The following is a 17,050-nucleotide window of genomic DNA, read 5'->3' as shown; positions in this document are numbered from 1 at the left end:
TTCCCGAAAGGATGAAACACTATTGTCAGTAGGTATTTAGCAATTATTATCGATGCCTCCGTTCAGTCTCGAAAGACAAAGGATACCCCCTGTAGGGGCAGCTGCGTATGTAATTGTGAGGCAATGGTTGCGCAATCCCCAACCACACCTTTCCTGAATTGACACTGCTTGAGTTCAGTGTCAAGAAGTTCAGGACGACTGGAAACAATGCCGAGATAAGCGAAGAGCACATACAGTACCTGGAAGTCCCAAATGGTCACCCATCTAGTACTGGCCAGGCTCATCATTGCTTAACTTTGGTGATCTGACGGGAACCTGTGTGTCAAACGTGATTATGCCATATATATTATTATAGTAAATAATTATATATGTGTGTGTGTGTGTGTGTGTGCGTACGTTTGTGTGTGCGTACGTTTGTGTGTGCGTATGTTTGTGTGTGTGTGTGTGTGTGCGTGTGTAAGAGAGTATAAAAGTGTTTGCGTGTAAAAAAAAAAAGTGACCTTGAGTTTACTTTCGTCAGTCTCATAACTCTCGCTTCTCTTATTTTCTTTTTTAGTCCTCACATTTCATCAGCAATATTGTTTTCCAAGTGGGAATCTATCCTGCTACCAATTATTGTTGACTGGTTTTTAACAATGAAGTATTATTCTAGCCATTTACATCTAGTGGATTCATACCTCCTTTGGAGCGATTTCCACTCAAAATTGCTTTAACTAAAAATGAGTCAAAATACTACCTAAAATGCAATACTATTACCACATTGGAAGAGGTGCTGCTCAGGGCATTCTTTACCGTTTGGGAGAGTACAAAACCAACTTCGAAATCTAGTGAGAGAAGTTCTCTTTACTTTTCACCAGCATCTTATTTCAGAAGAGAGAGTTTTTTTTTTTTTTTTTCTTTTACAAAGGAGTCATCACTTATCATGGTCCGGAGGTCACTCGAGGATAAGGCTTAATAAGCATGCAGTGGTGTGTGTAGGTCTAATCTTCTATTATATAAATCTCACCTGCCCGTTTAAATGTATGTACGTATGTATGTATGTATGTATGTATGTTTCTATGTATGCCTAAAACGTTCGACAGAGGTGACAGATTTTCACGAGATCAGTATCGTTTTGAAGCTTTACCCTTCGGACGACAAATATCGAAAAATTGGCTAAAAACATTAATTCCTTCACCCTCAACTTGGCACTTTTCTACAAGGAGGGGTCGCTTTTTTCGCCAATATTTTTTAAAGTCATCCCCTCTTTTTGATTGACTAGCCTTAATTTAAACCTTCGCCACTTCTGGTTTGGCGATGGATACAACAGCAAAGACGTCATGTTTTGTTTTTTTATCTCTCCACTTGGGATACTTACCGGGGTTCCTTTCAACACCACCTCTCCACACCCAGGCAATACCAGGTACCCCCGCTAGTATATTCTAAAATGTAATGAACCTTGATAGACTTTGTTCCATCTTGTCAAGAAATAAAATCCTCACGGTAACAAAAGTCTATTCAATTACATCATTGTTAAAAAAAACAATGGCTGACTGTAATGGAGCTTGGTGTTTGGAACAGAATCTGTGTGCGCATATATGAGTTGCCTTCAATAAGTTTCCAGACATTTTTCATATTATTTTATTTTATTTTTTTATTTTTTATTTTTTTACTCGGTGATCACCACTTATCAAGGCCCGGAAGCCACTCAGGGATAAGGGTTATTGCAAGTACATTACGTTAGTGTGGAGATTTGATGAAGTGTTTACTTAAGGGGGCGGTTCATTAGGAATTTGTTAACGTTGGACTTGAACACATCCAAGTTGTAGTCCAGAGGGAAGCAGGCAGACGGAACAGAGTTCCACAGGCATGCAGTTCTAAGAAAGAAGCTTTGTTCATGGAATCTGCGTTTTGATTTAGGCACAGATATAGAGTGGGGGAAATTTTTCACAGTGGATTCAGCTAGACGGGTGTTTTTCGTGAAAGATTGGCGAGGGGGGACCAGAGATTGGAGTTCAGACGAGCACCTGCCATGGAAATAACGATAAAACAAGGATAGACTCGCAACGTCTCTTCTGTGGGAGAGAGGTTGAAGGGTAGAGAAAAGGGCATCCCCCACTAAGCCACGAAGTCTATTTTGTACTCTGTCAAGGCAGGATAGGCTGTTTTTAGCAGCTCCTGCCCAGATATGGCAACAGTATTCCATCCTTGGACGTACTTGGCTTTTATATAGATAGAGAATTGCATCAGTAGTGAGATATCTTCTGGAGCGGTAGAAGGATCCCACCATCTTTCCAGCAACCTTGGCAACAGACTTGATGTACGTGTTCCATTTCAGATCAGGAGTAAAGGTCAAACCCAGAAGCTTGTCAAAACACGGGGCCTCACCCAGACGAGAGCCATCCATCACAATTGATGCCCGATGGGGATCAGAGCGTTGATGATGTAAGGATAGGAGTTTGGTTTTAGATGCATTAAAGGTAACCAGCCACATCTTCCCCCACTGAACCACGCGCTCAAGATCAGAGGAGAGAGAATCAGAGAGAACTTTGTCATTTACAGCCTTTGATGTGTTGCCGTAGATGGTCGTGTCATCAGCATAGATGTCAACGAATGATTTAAGTATGTGTTTAGGGAGGTCATTGACGTAGATCAGGAAGAGAGTTGGGCCCAGGATTGACCCCTGAGGGACTTCAGCATTTATATTGCAGGCCTCCGATTTTTGTCCATCTACCACTACTCTTATGAGCCTATCGGAGAGAAATGATTTAATGATTGAGAAAACATTTCCAGTTATACCGTAGCTGGAAATCTTGTGAAGTAGACCCTTATGCCATACCTTGTCGAAGGCTTTTGATATGTCAAGAGCAATTGCCCTAGAAAGGAAGCCTTTGTCAAGAGATTCACTAATCCTGTGGGATATAACCGTCAGCACATCTGCGGTAGATCTTGCAGAGCGGAAACCATATTGTGTGTCACTAAGAAGGTTATTCCTGCTGAGGTGGTTGACTATTTCTCTATTTAATATGGATTCCAGCAACTTACTCATAATATACAGGAGACTTATTGGTCTGTACTGAGAGGGAGATGACTTATCACCTGAATTCTTAAATACAGGGCAAACTGATGAAGTCTTCCAGAGAGTCGGAAAGCACTTCTCCTTAAGGCAGCGCTTAAATAGTTTTGTAAGTATGGGAGCAAGATCTGGTTGGAGCTTTTTTAACACTATAATTGGGATGCCATCAGGGCCAATTGCTTTACTGGAATCTAGGTTCTTGATTAGCTTGGCGACCTCATGCACGGATATTTGTATGTTACCTAGCTTGTTCTGTGTTATAGGAGGAAACATGGGGAGTTGATGGCCTTCGTCGCATAGGGTAGAATTAGCTGCAAAGTTCTTTGCAAATAGTTTGGCCTTGTCTGACACTGACGAGATGACGTCTGGTCCATTGATAATGGTTGGGATAGAACGCACACTTCTGTTCAGGATCCTATTTGTTATTTGCCAAAACTGGTGGGAACCAAGCCGCTGATCAGCTACCTTGGATTTAGCAGACTGGACATATAGCTCTCTTGCATTTTTTATTACTCTTTTACAGTGGTTGCTGGCAGTCCTGAAAGCAGCTTTAGTCTCAGTGCATCTAAAAGTGATTTCTGTGCACGATAGCAGCAGCACATTCCGGGGAGAACCATGGCTGGCTGTTAGGTTTTTGTTGGAATTTTTTAGATGGTATGAATTGGTCTATGCCTACAATTAACCATTCGGTCAGATCTGATACTATAGAGGACACTTCCTTTTTAAAAATGGAGTGCAGAGGTAAATCAGATATGAATGTACGGAAGCTATCCCAGTCAGCCATAGAGTATGGGTATACAGTACGGTGGAGGGGTACGTCTGGGGACTTCTTACATTTCGTTTTTATCTTAACTGATACGACAAAGTGGTCGGAGGATCCTAGAGGAGAATGAACGGAACATGAACATAGCTCAGGGGAAGTTGAGAGAAAAAGGTCTAGGAGGCTTGCATATTGACCGGGTGTATCGGGCACACGAGTGGGTTCGCGAACAATCTGAGTGAGGTCATAAGCAATGGCAAAATCATGACAAAACCTCCCCTCATCGTCTGTCTTATTTGAATGAGTCAGCCATTCCACATTATGGAAGTTGAAGTCACCACAGATGTGGATGTTAGCCGAGGGATGTGCAGACAGTATGTGGTCTTATTTTCTCAGATATGCTCCGCTGTTGTGGGGCCGATAGAGGGCAAATATAAATGCAGTTGTGTTAGCAAGTGCAACCCTGAAGCACATATAGGGTAAATATAGGATCTTCTCTAGAGATATCCCTGCCACACAGGAATTCATAAGAGTAGTGGTAGATGGACAAAAATCGGAGGCCTGCAATATAAATGCTGGAGTCCCTCAGGGGTCAATCCTGGGCCCAACTCTCTTCCTGATCTACATCAATGACCTCCCTAAACACATACTTAAATCATTCGTTGACATCTATGCTGATGACACGACCATCTACGGCAACACATCAAAGGCTGTAAATGACGAAGTTCTCTCGGATTCTCTCTCCTCTGATCTCGAGCGCGTGGTTCAGTGGGGGAAGATGTGGCTAGTTACCTTTAATGCATCTAAAACCAAACTCCTATCCTTACATCATCAACGCTCTGATCCCCAGCTGGCATCAATTGTGATGGATGGCTCTCGTCTGGGTGAGGCCCCGTGTTTTGACAAGCTTCTGGGTTTGACCTTTACTCCTGATCTGAAATGGAACACGTACATCAAGTCTGTTGCCAAGGTCGCAGGAAAGATGGTGGGATCCTTCTACCGCTCCAGAAGATATCTCACTACTGATGCAATTCTCTATCTATATAAAAGCCAAGTACGGCCAAGGATGGAACACTGTTGCCATATCTGGGCAGGAGCTGCTAAAAACAGCCTATCATGCCTTGACAGAGTACAAAATAGACTTTGTGATTTAGTGGGGGATGCCCTTTTCTCTACCCTGCAACCCCTCTTCCACAGAAGAGACGTTGCGAGCCTATCCTTGTTTTATCGTTATTTTCATGGCAGGTGCTCGTCTGAACTCCAATCCCTGGTCCCCCCTCGCCAATCTTTCACGAAAAACACCCGTCTAGCTGAATCCACTGTGAAAAATTTCCCCCACTCTATATCTGTGCCTAAATCAAAACGCGGATTTCATGAGCAAAGCTTCTTTCTTAGAACTGCACGCCTGTGGAACTCTGTTCCGTCTGCCTGCTTCCCTCCGGACTACAACTTGGATGTCTTCAAGTCTAATGTTAACAAATTCCTAATGAACCGCCCCCCCTAATTAAACACTTCATAAAATCTCCTCACTAATGTGATGTACTTGCAATAACCCTTATCCCTGAGTGGCTTCCGGGCCTTGATAAGTGGTGATCACTGTGTAAAAAAAAAAAAAAAAAAAAAAGCCATCCTTAATGTAGGCACATATTCCATGCCCATGGTGATCTTGGGGGTCAGATTTAGCTGTTAAATTAGAGTATCCGGTAATTATGAACTCATCTAGGGAAGTGGTCGGCCCTATTCCAGTTTCACTTAGAAATAACATGTTCGGTTTCGTCTCCTGTAATTGGGTTTCAACCTCTGGAAGGTTGGAACGTAGACCCCTGATGTTGGAGAAGGAGACCTGGTAGTAGGGGTCTACGTTGGAAGATGGGGTTCTAGGTTTAATCGAGTTTTTATTCTGGAGATATTTCATGTTGAGGTTTTGGGATTTGTGGAATAGGTCGGCATACTTGGTTAGAGCAGTACAGAGAGGGAAAGTAAGAGAGAAAAAGACAGGAAATTTTTTTTTTTTGTAGCACATGAAAAGGTAAAGCCGTAACAATTACCCACTAGTATGGCATCGAGAGGCCCCACCAGAGACTACTGCATGGTCCAGATCCACTCACCAAATGGCAATACAGCAGTCCCAGTACTTTGCGCCTGCTGATAGGACAGCCTCCTTAATGGTTAATCCAAGTTTCGGGTCCCTGACTATCAGACGGATAACGTCAGCCCAGACAAAACGTTTACCTCCAGCACCCTTACTAGTGACATGGCCACAAGGACAGACAGAGACAGAAAAATTTCCGACATCTCAGATTACTGGTCACCAAGTACTACCGACCTTTAAGCAGCTTTTTCGGCAAGACTGGAGATTGGGTGGAAATATAGTTTCTAACCCAAAATCCGATAAAAGGAACTACTTACTGTAGTCAGCGGTACGTTGTCATGACGACGAAATATAAGCTGTAGCATATGTTTTTCAGAAGTTAACCGTTTTAAATAAGATCTTTTAAAAAAATAAACAATATGAAAACTTTTTTATTTTGATCTTTTCAAAAATTAAATAATATGAAAACTTTTTATTTTTTTTAAATGAGCAGATCTTTTTTAAAAAAAAAAAATATGAAAACTTTTTATTTTAAATTTTGGTGCTCATACATTTTTGGTATCGCGCTATTTTAAAATATTTTTTTTTGTGTTAAATTCAGGATTTTGGTATCGCGCTATTTTAAAATATTTTTTTTAGGTTAAATTCAGGATTCATATATATTTTTTTATTTTAAGCTCAGAAAATCAGAATAAATTATCAGAACATATTAAAAATATTTTTTAATATATTAATAGAACTTTGTATAATTTTAAAATATGAAAACCTTTTTTTTTCAATTTAAATTAAATTGAATCACGTGATTATTAAACCATGTGAGTTATTATAAATTATACAAATTCATTAAACACGCGCCAGGTATTGCAATTTAAAAATTTTCACGTCTATTCTGTTTCATATTTTTTGAAAAAATTATAATTTGTTCATTTCCATTTATTTTAAAGTGTATTCTTTCAATAATTTCCATTTATTTTAACGTGTATTCTTTCAATATTTTGGGAAAAAAATTGAAATCTATTAATTTTCACGAGTATGGATTATGCCAATAAGGAAACAATTGTTAATCAAATATGTACATTTGATGAAATAAAAGAAAAGAAATAGACTTTCGCATATTTATCCTCGTTAAAGGATGACGCGATAAAAACGGCTGCCTCTTTGGGACTTATAATGAACAGCAGTTTCTGCGACAAATGTGAAAAACAGCGATTCTTCTATAAAGCTACAAAAAAGATAGATGGATTCATTTGGAGATGTCCATCGTGTAGATCAGCCAATTCTGTCAGGAAAGGCTCGTTTTTTGAAAACCATCAAATTTTGATAGTAATATTTTGTTGGAGCCTAGAGCTACCACATGCTATGATCAGAAGAGAGATAGGTGATGCCGATTCTCACACGATTGTTGACTGGATGAATTTCATCCGTGAGATTTGCGAGGAAGATCTCCTCAATCATCCAATTATGCTTGGTGGGATTGACGAAGAAAACAAGCCGAAAGAAGTAGAAATAGACGAATCATACTTTCTTAAAAGAAAGTATAACAGAGGACGAGTTAAGAAGGGTGTCTGGGTGTTCGGAGCCGTCGAATGGGGCTCGAATCTATGTAATATTACCAGAGTCGAAAGCAGGGATCGGGACACTCTATTCCCGATAATTAATTCGTGGATCCTACCAGGGACACGGATTTTATCTGATGGATGGGCAGCTTATAAAGGCCTGGACCACTTCGACCATGGAAAGTATTACCATGACGAAATCATCCATGAAGAAAACTTTGTTGATCCGATCGACCCGTCTATACACATCCAAACCATAGAAGGTTTATGGTCACACTGTAAAAAAAAAATGAGGAAAGTTGGTAAAAAAACCTTTGATACGCATATGATGGAATTCATGTGACGAAAAAGACAAAAGGGAGAAGTCTTTCCCCGTATAATTAAATGCATCCCGGAACAATATTTATTTTAATATAAAAATTTTAAAAATTTAAAATTTAAAAAGATTTGTGAACAATATTTCATGAAACCTGAATTTAACCTAAAAATATATTTCAAATAAAAAAGTTTTCATATTTTTTTATTTTTTAAAAAGATCTGCTTATTTAAAACGGTTAACTTCTGAAAAACATATGCCATAGCTTATATTTCGTCGTCATGACAACGTGCCGGTGACTACGGTAAGTAGTTCCTTTTATCGGATTTTGGGTTAGAGACTATATTTCCACCCAATCTCCAGTCTTGCCGCTTTTTCTTCACCCTTTGTCAGAAAAATCACTCATTGAATGAGGACTGAGGGACAAAAAAGGAGAAGCGAGAGTTACTGGAGCTGCCGATAACACATCCACTGTATTATCTACTCTCCATTTAAAAAAAAAAAAGGGGGGGTAATGGGTACAAGTGACTTATTTATATCTAAGTAGTAAGTCCAGTGCTAAGTTAACAATTCAGGACACTTGATGATAATCTCCCCTCCCATATTAATGGGTGGAAGTTTGTTGTTATCTATCGAGTTTGAATCATTTGAGTTTCACCTTATAATTAATTAAAATCCAATAATTAACTATTATCAATTTGTAAAGTCGGCTTAATATCTACATTCGAGTTTAGATAATTATTCAAGGTTTTACTTTTATTATGGGCACTTCTATTAATAGTACACACATGATACTCTAGTCCTCTTCAAGTAATCTCCTGCATTGCAGCCGGAGGAGATGCACTTATTGTACCATTCCAACAACTTCTGGAAGACCCCATGGAAGTCCTTTTGTGTGAGCGTGTTAATGACCCTTATCACAACCTCTTTCATCTCCTCAATTGTCTCATAACGACAGCCTTCAAGGTTTTCCTTGAGCTTAGGGAATAACCAAAAGTCACAGGGAGCAAGGTCTGGACTATAGGGAGGGTGAGGAACTGTCAATGCCCATCTTGGTCAAATAGTATGTGACAAGGATGGAGTTGTGAAATGGTACATTTGCACAAATCTTCTGCATCCTCAGTTCCTCATGAATAATTGTGTGTACAGTTCCCACACTGACATCAAACTGTGCATTTATTGTCTCTATAGACACACGATGGTCCTTATCCATGGAATTCTTTATTTGGCCCATCAACTCTGGTGTTCTGACTTCCTTATTCCTACCACACCTCTCATCGTCTCTCGCAGACTCCCTGCCTTTCTTGAGTCTCTTATGACACTCAAAAACTGATGCTCGATTCATGGAAGATTATCTAAAAGCAGTTTGAAGCCATTCATACGTTTCTGTGGCATTTTTTCCAAGATTAAAACAGAATTTTATTGCATATCATTTTTCTAAAGTGTCTTCACGTCCAGATTGCATTTTTAAAATTCACCAGCTGTGACAGTCAGGCTTTAGAAGGATGAATTCCAATACCTGCTGTAGCTGTTCATTTGAACCTGACATCAGTAAAATTTGTCAGTCATCTCATAAGATGTACAGCAATTTTTGTATTAATGTCTTAAATTTTTAAGTGTCTATGACAATTTTAAATGCCTGTACAAAAAAGTCTGGAAACTTATTGAAGGCACCTTGTATGTATTAGTTCACATTATGGTTTTGATATCCTTCTTTCTTAAACTGCACGCCTGTGGAAGTCTGTTCCGTCTGCCTGCTTCCCACCGACTACAACTTGGATGTCTTCAAGTCCAACGCTAACAAATTCTTAATGAACCGCCCTCTTAAGTAAACACTTCATTAAATCTCCACACTAACGTAATGTACTTGCAATAACCCTTATCCCTGAGTGGCTTCCGGGCCTTGATAAGTGGTGACCACCGTGTAAAAAAAAAAAAAAAAAAAAAAAAAACTTATACATCTATCAAATAATAACGTTATTATTGAGAAGACCATTCTTAACATGAGGAAGAGAGGGTGTTTTGTAACTATTTTATACTTTCACCTAACAATTTAATAAACAAAAATATTGTACAAATTGAATTTAACTTGAAAAATAATTTCCCCCACTCTACTGTACACTCTTTAACCCTTATCCTTGAGTGGCCTCTGGGCCTTGATAATGTGGTGATGCCTTTGTAAAAAAAAAAAAAAAAAACACTGTGTAAAAAAAGAATAGAACAGAAAAAAAAGAGTCTCAAATCAAATAGGTCCCGCACTATCGGGCAAGCTCCAACCTGTTTCATTGTTGCGTCCCCGTGCCAATTTTATAAGTACTTTAATGGAATGTCTTCTGATGAACTCAGAGTACTTATGCCAATTGATGTAAATAATCCCAAGCAACACGACACGCAGCAAAATCCCTTTCCTTCGCTATTGAGGTTCCTAGATGCCAGAAAACCTTCTATTCCAATAGTTTCTTTCCTTGGACAGCTAAACATTGCAATTTGCTTCCGAGTTACTACTTCTCTGACTATAGTAACATGCAAATGAACAGACATCACACTACTCAACTCCTGACAATCCCTTATAAATATGATTTCAAATAGTAGCTATACACCTTGTTTGGGGTGAAAAAGAGTTTAAAAAAATAAATAAAAAATGAATGAATGAATGAATGAATAAATAAATAAATAAACATCATCATCATCATTATTATTATTATTATTATTATTATTATTATTATTATTATTCTTCAGATAATAAAATAATGTAATATGACCCCGCTCCCCTCAAAATTCACTTGCTGGGGACTACATAAGGTTCCTTAACTGGTTAAATGTGATGTTGCTTCTTATAATTATTAGTCACAGAGCAAACACTTTCATTGAGGATGTCATCTTATGTAATAATAAAAAAAAGTTTACCTAACCTTTTTTCTTATTAAATAATTCTAGTATTTCTGAAGATAGTGATCCAATAATGCTGTAAGGAAACTTTGAATATCGCCAAGAGCGAAATAACTCCTGTAAGCTCTCTGTTCATATGTCACCCATCACTATAAGGTGTCCCTATCTTCTTCTCTTCAACCTTTCTCTCACAAAAGTGATCTTGCTAATCTCAGTCTCTTCTATAAATACTATCTATGGCATGTGTTTTTCAAAATTGTCTGATCTATTTCCTGCTTCTTTTGTTCCAGCTCGTTTGACTCGTTGATCTAGTGGTCTGCATTAATTCACTGTTTTTCTACCTCATTGTAATACAGCATCCTATTCTGACAGCTTCTTTCCAAGAACAGTAGGCTTGTGGAATTCTCTTCCTGCTGGCTGTTTTCTCCATATGTTTAACTTTGGTCTTTTCAAGACTAAGGTCAATAGCCATATCTGGTCTTTGTGATAATCATCTTTCATTCTTGTTAGATCCTTACATTAAATGGCTTCACACCTTGTCTGGACTGATTTCCATAAAAGAAAAGATAAATTAACTAAATAATTAGTTAAGAGAACTTTACTCTATCTTTCGTTCTCTCTCTCTTTATATATATATATATATATATATATATATATATATATATATATATATATATATTTATATAGACAACTACTAACACCCGAAAGTATCCTGTGCCTTTATGAGGCCACCGTTTGCACATGTATGGAGTATTGCTGTCATATTTGGGCTGGTGCATCTGCTACTAGTCTCTCGCTCCTTGGAAAGGTTCAAAAGAGAGTCGCAAACCTGATAGGCCCTGAACTGGCATCTAAGTTTCAGCCTCTGTCCCATCGACGAAATGTTGCATCCCTCTGCCTGTTCTACAAGTATTTTAGTGGTGAATGCTCTGACGAACTGCAATCACTTGTGCCCCCACGACGTGAGCACCCTCGACTAACCCGACAGGCTGCTAAATCCCACCCCCACACTGTAGAGATCCCTAGATGTAAAAGATCTTTCTACTCCAATAGTTTCTTCCCCAGAACCGCTAGACTTTGGAATTCTATTCCAGGTCCCTGCTTCCCCAACAGTACTGACGTGCAGAAGTTCAAGTGTAACGTGAACCGACATCTTGCTGCCCAAATCCCTACATAGTACCCCAGTAGTTGTTGCCCCTGATAGTAGTCCCCTACACCAAAGTGGAAATTTTCCTTGTTTGGGGTGAAAATGTAATAAAAAAAAAAAAAAAAAAAAAAAAATATATATATATATATATATATATATATATATATATATATTGAGCACTTTCAGTTGAAATAAAAGTCGGTCAACTTAGCTCTTATGCGCAGATCATCGTATAATGATTAGATCACTCTGACAGACGTTAAAACATTTAAAAAAATAAAATGTTTAAATTTCAACAGTATTTCTCGTGATTAATGGTGGGCAAATGGCTTCTGTTGCCGGATTTGAATCTATCGACTGGTGTTAATCGTGACACCCTGCACTGATGATTCCCAAAAGGATGAAACACTAGTGGCTGTAGATATTTATTATAATATATATATATATATATATATATATATATATATATATATATATATATATATCCAGAACCAATTCTCTCCAGAAATAAAACTTTAAAAGAGGAAGGATGAGCATTACAACCTTTTTTCCACACATTATCAGACGTTATCCATCTATAAGAAATTAGAAAATATTTCCTGCACAAACCAAGAAGGGGATATACACTTCCAAAAGCTTCATACATTAAGCTTGACAAACTAAACTTGGTAAATTTTGGAAAAGGACCTAAAAACCCCATTGAAATTTTGGAAAAGGACCTAAAAACCCCATTGAAAGTCTTCATTCGATGCTTCAGCATTCGGGACCGTACCTCACAAATTCTATCTTCAGAATGTAGCAATTTTGCTCTGGGAGAGAATCCCAAAGCAAAATAATTTGGGTTGCAAAAGCCGTCACAACATTATAGAAAGCAATGTTGTGGCGGCACTTCTACACGATCAGAAATTTTGGAAATCGTAAAACTGAATTTCACATGAAAACAATGGTATCTACATATTCCTTGTATTTTTAAGGTGAGTTTATCCAAAAATTATGAAAATCGATAAGGTAGATAATTATTTATTAAAGAAAATAGAAAATAGAATTTGAAGAAAACAATCATATTTGCTTATGTAAGACAGAAGAGTTCAAAAGGGAAGTAATTTTCCATTTCGATTTAAACAAGATGGCCGCAATTTTTCACTTGCTAGCACGATTAAAGTTGTTGTTTTTTTAATAATTCAGTAATATTCAGGTAATTTTGACTGCATAATTTGGAAGCTAACATTGTAATTTATTAGAATTGGCAAAAAAAATCAGTAGAAACCATTGTTTTTTTATCTGGAAACTCCGTTTATCGACTGCAAAATTTCGTTCTGATAGTGTAAAAGCACTGTTGAGGCACATCCTTAAATAATCAACAAAGCAGGAAAAGGCCTTAATTATTGAAGTTAACTCCATTAAATGCAGAAGCTTCAGCTTCCTGCCAACATAATTCTGCAGAATATAATTTGCACTCCCACAGATTTTCTGAAGAGTTGAACTACATACTATGTAGCCAACAAATATCCTAGACTTTAAAGACAAGTGATACTCTCCCAGTCGAGCTTCAGTTTAAGTTTACTAAACTTTCGCCTGATTAATCTTCCCTTGACCCCAACATGGACACCAAAAGATATAAGACCCAAAATTCTGAAAACTTTTGAGAGACTTTCTATTCTAAGGTGCATACTTGGACTGAATAAAGTCCTCAAAGCAAGTACTTCAAAAGCTTACTGAGTTCACCCAGTACTTTTTCTTGGAAGGAGTACCAATCCAAACTCCTCTCGGTCTTCCACTGACTTCTTTGTTTGGTGCAATGAGCTCATATCTAGCCCAAAACTATCATCATATTGATAAGGGTACGTTAACTGGCCAGTGGTAATGTACCTGTTCGAACTAACATGCGCATCAACGCATACAAAAAACAAGGCCTTGCCAGCCTGGTAACTGCCCAAATTCAAACAGTCTCTCTGACTAACAGCAGACTGCTTGAACAACTCGATCTGCCTCTCCTTAATAATAGACATAATGCCTCCATTAACTTCACACTTAAATCTTCCCATAAAATTCTAGGTGTCCACACTCAACAATTTATAGACAAGACTGGAGTTCCTAAAATGCCTATAAATCTGAAATTTGTCCCAGCAATATTGATAGCAAGTTGCTATCCAGGAAAATTAAACATAATTGCCTCACAGTTTTCTAACTGCAACATGACCCTCACTAAGTCAAACTCGCCAGCACTTAGTAAGTCCTGGTTCAAGAATGGTAACTTTAACCAGCATTATTGGCAGTGTATCGAAGAGCACTGGGATGTTGACTGAATCGCTTCGCATACTGCTGTCTAAATTGGATATGGCTTGCATGACCTCATCTCAGAATGCCTTGGCCTGAGAAGCATCCACTTTTCGAAATTCTAAATCTATAGTCTCAGGAGAGAAACATGCATATGCCTGATTGGTCAAGTCGAAAAGGCCCACAACCCTTCTCTTATCTAAGTCATCTTCTCATCATAAACAAGTTTAGGACAATTTCTATGAGACCTCACAATGTAACAGAGCACATGGGTAAATATAAGCAGCAGCTGTAGGATAGCTAGCTTGTGAAAATATTAGCAGCAGTAGCCAAAAAGCACATATGTAAATTAGTAAGTTTGTACGAACTTGCATCAGAAAAAAAAGAAAAACAGAATGTGGTTGGATAGAAGCAAAATCCATGCTGGAGAAGATGGATGTGTAAAGTCGAAGGCAAGAAATGGCTGGCTAAGGAGGAGGAGGAGAAAGAAAAATGCTCGGGTGAGATGGATGTGTGGCCCAGTGGTAGTGGTGAGAGACTTTTAAGCTGGTGTTGAGACGGCAGGGTTTTGTTAATCTCATGGCAGAAGAAATGAACAGTTAGAAAAAAACAAGAAAGTAATGGTGATAAATACCTCTTGTTAAAACAGAAAAAAAAAGTTGAGTCAAATTTATTTTTGTTTGGCTGTTTCTTTTCGATGGTACCAACCGCATGGAGGTCCAAGAGAAGTTTGAACTGTAATGAACACGGTTCAACCATAACGGCCACGTTACAACAAGGCTCAAATGTTGGATAACTGCATCCACAAAATAAATTTTTTTCTCCAATACACAGTAGGTAGCAATAGCGGACATGCTGAGGCATTTTTTTTTTTTTTTACACAGGCATCACCACATTATTAAGGCCAAGAGGCCACTCGAGGATAAGGGTTAAAGAGTGTACAGTAGAAATTGGACAATATAGTAATCATTAGTAATGAAAATCCGGTAAATTTGTTAACTTATATGGAACAGCTCATCAAGAACTTAGCAGGAAAATGGAAGACAATTCCACAGGCGTGCAGTTCTAAGAAGGAAGCTTTGTTCATGGACTCTACATTTAGGTTTAGGCACAGATAAAGAGTGGGGGGAATTATTGATAGTGCTTTCAGCTAGACGAGTGTTTCTTGTGAAAGTTTGGCGAGGGGGGACCATAGACTGAAGCTCAGTCGAACACTTTCCATGAAAATAACGATACATCAGAGACAAACTCGCAACATCTCTTCTGTGAGATAGAGGTTGCAGGGAAGAGAAAAGGACATCTCCTACGAGGCTACAAAGTCTATTTTGAACTCTATCAAGGCAGGAAAAGTCTTTTCTAGCAGCTCCTGCCTAGATGTGGCAACAGTATTCCATCCTTGGACGTACCTGACTCTTATATAGATAGAAAATTGCATCAGCAGTGAGATATCTACTGGATCGATAGAAAGATCCCACCATTTTTCCAGCGGCCTTGGCAACAGATTTGATATACGTGTTCCATTTAAGATCAGGAGCCAAGAAGCCTGTCAAAACTTGAGGCCTCCTGAAGACGAGAACCATTCATTTCAATTGATGCCAGATGTGGATCAGAATGTTGATGATGTAAAGAGAGAAGCTTGGTTTTAGATGCATTAAAAGTAACCAGCCACTCCTTTCCCCGTTGTACCACATGCTCAAGAATACTACACCAACATAAAATAAGCAGATAATTAAAATAAGGGTGATTAAATATCACACAGAATGGTGTTCGTCAAAATTATAACTAATTAAAATTATAAAATTCTTCATAGCCAGCTACACGCATTAAACTAATGTTTGCGCTCAACATGTAAGTTCATTTATTGAGATTGTCGGACTGACTTCCTCATCTTGGTTGTTATAGTCTCCGGCCTTCATCAGGTGTTTTGTATCGAACTGGGGAACCGTTTGTTAGGAGTGTCGAACCCAACCCTTCATTATTATTACGGGGGTACCGTGTCCGGACTCCAGCTAGGCTCTGGGACATAATTGCTGATTCTCTGTTTTGAATGTTACTTTTCACTGCCTTCGTTCAGGATTGAACTCAGCACCTTTGGGTAACTGTAAACTTTGATAAAACGTCTAGGACCACTCGGCCATATGTCCTAGTGACACGGTACTCCCATAATAATAATAAAGGGTTTGGTTCGAGACTCCTAACAAACGGTTCCCCAGTTCGATACAAAACACCTGATGAAGGCCGGAGGCCGAAACGGTGTGATTATAACAACCAAGATGAGGAAGTCAGTCCGACAATCTCAATAAATGAAAACACCTCAAAAATACAGACAATTACTCAACATGTAAGTAAAAATTAATTAAAAAGATTAAACAACCTTCTTTACTTATCTACTCACCAAGGCGAGGTTAGACACAAGGTCGGTTGTTACGAGGAAGAATATCCAATTATAAAGAGGCACTCAGGATTAGGACAAATTAAATAACTTTAAAAAAAATTTAATCTTTCACTGACTGAGGACAGAAATATATTGCTTCTCACTAAGGACTGAAGAACGTTATTATTTTTTTCTTCTAACTGAAAAACTACAGAAGAAAAACTTGTTTTTAACTGAAAAACTACAGAAGAAATTATCATCTTTCCAGGAACAGAATAACTGTTTTTTTAACTAAGGAGAGACAACCCTTTTTCTTCCAACAGAAAATCTATAGTATATTTTTTTCTTCCTCTAAATTGTTCTTTATATTTTTCTTTTTCTAACTGTAAAATTACAACAAAAAAAAATTTTCAGCCCGAAGCCTAGTCTGGTAAGGCAGTACCTCCTGCCAGCAAACACCACCGTCTGAAATGGCCACATTGTTTCACTGATTCAGACCTGCAAGTATGCAGATCCAGCAGGGACACATTGGAACCTTGCTGGTGCCACTCTCATAGCTTGCTGGCACAAACGTCAGCATCTGC

At 38.3% G+C, this 17,050-nt stretch overlaps 1 protein-coding gene and 1 pseudogene across 1 annotated transcript in view; both read right to left on the bottom strand.

Moving 5' to 3' along the window:
- Positions 1-17,050, bottom strand: part of LOC145268741 (uncharacterized) — a 284,210-nt gene that overhangs the window by 171,674 nt on the left and 95,486 nt on the right. The window lies entirely within an intron of this gene.
- Positions 228-345, bottom strand: LOC145268975 (5S ribosomal RNA; annotated as a pseudogene).

Source organism: Euprymna scolopes, chromosome 44 (genome assembly GCF_053919585.1).
Source record: "Euprymna scolopes isolate OS-2025 chromosome 44, ASM5391958v1, whole genome shotgun sequence".
Classification (NCBI taxonomy): domain Eukaryota; kingdom Metazoa; phylum Mollusca; class Cephalopoda; order Sepiida; family Sepiolidae; genus Euprymna; species Euprymna scolopes.
Note: the sequence above shows the minus strand (reverse complement) of the source record. Positions and strands in the feature narration are given on the sequence as shown.